At 44.9% G+C, this 4,365-nt stretch overlaps 1 pseudogene; it reads right to left on the bottom strand.

The window, feature by feature from the left end:
* Positions 1-514: 514 nt before the first annotated feature.
* On the bottom strand, positions 515-3,940 carry LOC125311895 (annotated as a pseudogene).
* Positions 3,941-4,365: the final 425 nt, after the last annotated feature.

The following is a 4,365-nucleotide window of genomic DNA, read 5'->3' as shown; positions in this document are numbered from 1 at the left end:
CGTTATTGTATCAGTGGGGGCTTTGAGTTTTTATCTTTTCCTCTTCAATAATACCTCTTCACTCAAGATTACCTTTTAACCTTTTATTTTGTTTTTACAAAGTACATTTATTGGCTTTATTTTCTCTTTATTTTATTGGAGCAGGTAGAACACTTTCAATTTAAGCAAAGTTAGCGGATTACAAGTTTTTTCTATGCAGTTATTGTGGAGTTTATTCAGCTCAAGCAGTTGCTATAGAGACCTTGCAGTAGTACCTCCCCTTTCACTAGCTTCCTATCTATAATCTCTATTTGTCCTTCTCCTTCTTGCAGCTGGGGAGTCCCTCTCAAACTTGCGCTTCCTTCCCTCAGGTGGGGCAAAGAGCTGGTCAACCACTGGCCTTGTGTTCACCCCTACAAACTTTCCTACCTGCTCTATTACTGTCTGCAGTGCCAATGGTGCTACGCTGGTGCCTAGTCTTGAGTGAGTTCCTCCGTATTTGTCAAGGTGGTCAACATGAACTGAATATTTATCCCTAGTGCTCCTTCCCTTGTTCCAGAACACTGACACTGATAAAGACTCTCATAAAACTGGCCAGCCTACCTCTATCTCGGCCAACTATCCCTCTCAGCACCTGTTCTATATCCCGCACTGGCTGGGGCTCAGTCGGGCCGTGAACCTCCTCCTGCTGGGGCACAGTTGGACTGTAGCTTGAGCTAGACCGGGGGTTGGTCGGGCTATAGCTTGTAGAGGGCGGTGAGCTGTATCGGGGGATGGCTGGGCTGTTAACTATACGGAATGGACTCTGAATTAGCTGGTGGGATACGGTGTCACCTGGATAGGGAGTTGGGGCTCTCACTAGACCCCCTTGACCTGACTCCTGGCGCCCCTCCTCCTCTGACCCTAGGCTGCTGTAGCCTGTTTCTGGTGGGGCACTTACTTCCCCTGGTCCAATGTCTGCCTCTTCCTCTCTCACGCTACTGTTTGGAGTGAATTCTTCTGGAGAGTCTGTGTCAGGCTCTTCCTCACCTGAATCATCAGAGATTTCAAAGCGGTAGAGGACTTTTCCTAGGGTCTCTGGCCTATGGTCTCTCACAATCCTAAGCTTGGGCACCGCTACTCTAACAGGGGGCTCGGGGGGGCATCTGCATAAACCTCCAACAACTGTAACAATCTCCTTATGTTCAGACTATGGTTGCTGTGCAACCTTCTTATGAATATTGCAGCCGCAACTTCTATTATGTGAGTTTGACGCCCGCCTGTCAGCTGTGCATGATCCTTCTTCCCTCAAACTCCTCTACCTCAAATTTGTATGTGCGCTTGTCTCGCATCTATTGTGGGCCCATGCCCAGGCAGCAAAAGAAAACACAACGGCTCAGTTTTCACAGAAACAACAGCAGATTATAGTAAAATATATTTTGTTCATCACCCTTTGCTCAGGACAGTTTCACACATTTAACTCACAGCTAATATTGCAGTTTACCTATTAATCCGTTCTTTTCTCTGAACCACACATATTTTAGGGCAGCCCGTGCTCCCTTTACACAAAATATTATTTTAGTTTTCTCCTTGAAAACTAGATTTCCTCCTTGGAAATTAAAACACTACTTTTAGCTTTCTCCTTGAAAACCAGATTTCCTCCTTGGAAATGATTACATGGCCATTTAACTCAGTTTTCTCCATGAAAACTATTTTTAACCGGTTCTTAAAATTACAAAAAAACGCTTTTTTAAGTCCAACAGTACAACCCAATCTCTGTCTTGTGTCTCCACTATCCCTTTTGAGGATTCAGGTCAGCACCCCTTCCCGGCCTACCCACCGGCTCCCACAGTACAGCTCTCCCTAATAATAAGCTAAGATGCTTACCTTTTTTGGGCCCGGAGAGCTGCACTGGAGAAGTCTGCTTCACCCGGGACGGAACTGCTTCCCTTGTTGAATCCTTTCAAATCTCGGTAGGAACCTCCAGATCTGTCGTGGAAAAACTATCCACTTTCCCGAACCTCCAATCCAACTAGCACTCTGATGTCAAAGACCCGAAGGAGAACACCAAGACGAGAGAAGCTGAAGACTGTTGATCCTTTATTCACCGTATTGCAGTGATAATACAATCCAAACAGCGCCAGGACTGGACCGGCCAGGCAATAGAGTGATGAGTGGCAGCTGCTACCTCGATGAGATCTGATCTGAATGTGCCTGAGCTCTCTCTTTATGCTCTCAGGGGCCTGAGGGGCGTTCCTATCCCCAGGAACGTCACCAGGCCCCTTTTAGCCAATCAGAACGTTTTGGGACTTGAGATATTGGTGGAAACTCCTCCTCATATAAACATTAAAAAATGTGTGTTGCTAGGCAGAATACATGTGTCCAGGTTCTATGTGTAATCTGTTGCCAGGCAGGGTACGTTTTGATTTGGTTCTATGTGTCACTTCAACTTTGGTTTCACTTTCTCTCTCTGGGAGGTCCCTGCTTTTCCTCTTCTGCTAGCCTCTTCTATTTCTGCCCTTCTGGTAAGCACCTTTCTCTCCCAGGCCCTGTCTTGTTTACTTCCACTCTTAGCCTTTGACAGTCCAGTTTCATGACTTCCAGTAAATGTTGCATAACAGCTGCACAAACAATGTTCTCATAGTAAATGGAAGGTCTCCTTAATAAACCAGTACACACACAAGTATTATTATTATCATGTCTAGATAAAATCACCACACCATCTCTGATGTCGATTTGCTGAATGTGGTCCTCGGGTACCAGCTCCTCAATATCTGGAACTAATTCATTGCACAACGTAGCAATGTTGTGCAATATGGCACACGCAACAATGATATCACATGCCCTCTCAGGACAGACCCTCAGCCCACGCAGGCACTGGAATCTCTCCTTGAGAATCCCGAAAGTATTTTCCGATTCTAACTCTTGTTTTGCTGTGGGCCACGTTGAATCTGGTTTGCGCTCCAGGATTCGGATCAGGGTATGGGGTGATGAGTGTCGGAAGGCATGGGTATCCTCTATCCCCCAGAAGATACCCATCAAATTCTCCTGTAATTGCACATAGAACATTAAGTTAGAGCTTACGCATGAATTAGCCTATAAGTGGATCTGATTATTTGCATAAGACATAAACGCACCCCGTTGAAACTTGTTGCTCAAATTACATTCCCGGTACATCCTGGCATTGTGTACTGACCCTGTCCATTTCGCCTCCACGTTTGTGTTGAGGTTGAGGCATCACATATCATCTGACAATTAGTTAAATTAAATTTGTTTTAAACATCAACATCATTAACAGAGTGTCAAAAAATAAAAGTGGCCTATAGCCTATCCATTACACCTACTTGGACGTTTATGCTGTGGAAACCTTTCCTGTTCCACATAATCTGCCTTGTTTATGGATGGCGCTTTAATAGGCATCCCTGTCTGTCATAAATTGAGTCCCATCAATGCAGCCAATGATGTTTGGAAAGCCTGAAATAGCCAAGGCCCATCATTTGAAAGCTCCCCAGCAAAGATAATTTCGGTGCAAATTTGGTAAAAGGCTGCGGACCTGCCAGTTGGTGAAACTCCACTTTGATGATCCTCGTAGGTTTGTGGCCAGGAAAACTAATGAAGTTGCGCATGAACCGCTTTAGCGCAAGGCAAACTTTACGTACCGCCCGACAAACAGTTGCTTTGCCGATATGCTCGGAGTCTCCAACATTATACAAAAAAACTCCCGTTGGCAAAAAAACGGAGCGATGCACATCGTTTGGAGAGAATTGAGAGCGAATCCACGATGCGTAACATTCGAAATGTGGGGATGGAGAATGTTGTTCAAATATAGTAAAGATTCCGCAGAAAAACAGTAGCGCTCTCGCAAAAACTCATTAGGAAAAGAAAGGATATCATTTCGTGGTCTTATCACCCTCTCACGGTGAATAGCCCGAATTATTTGTGCTTCAATGTCAATTGGACCTTCCTCAAAAGGAAACGCCATTGTGTGACAAGTGTGAAAACAGCGGCCTGGCTGAACGTGCGCTTAAATAAGCGAACATAACCTACGCCCTACCAGGTTCAGTTCAGAACCTATGTTACATACATAGTTTGATCATTTTGGAACTGAAATCCCAGGTTTACCGTTTACTCTGGGTTAACATACCCAGTTAAGCCAGTAAACCTGCTTTCTGGAATACCCCTCTGAATTGAAGAGGGCCTGGTTGTGTGAAAAAACGGGAGGTAGTGGACAAATGCATTCTACTCGGTGATGTCCCAGATGCTGTAAGCAGCATCTCTGAAGTTCAAGCAACATCATGTAAAAAAAAAAAAAAAAAACGTATCCTTGTCGATTGGAGGAATGTGGACTGGTCTACACATACCTCAAGGCAAGAGACACGAGATCAAAAAGCACAACTTTTCATCTCA

This window comes from Alosa alosa, chromosome 18 (genome assembly GCF_017589495.1).
Source record: "Alosa alosa isolate M-15738 ecotype Scorff River chromosome 18, AALO_Geno_1.1, whole genome shotgun sequence".
In the NCBI taxonomy this organism is placed as follows: Eukaryota; Metazoa; Chordata; class Actinopteri; order Clupeiformes; family Clupeidae; genus Alosa; species Alosa alosa.
This window is presented reverse-complemented; position numbering and strand designations above follow the sequence as displayed.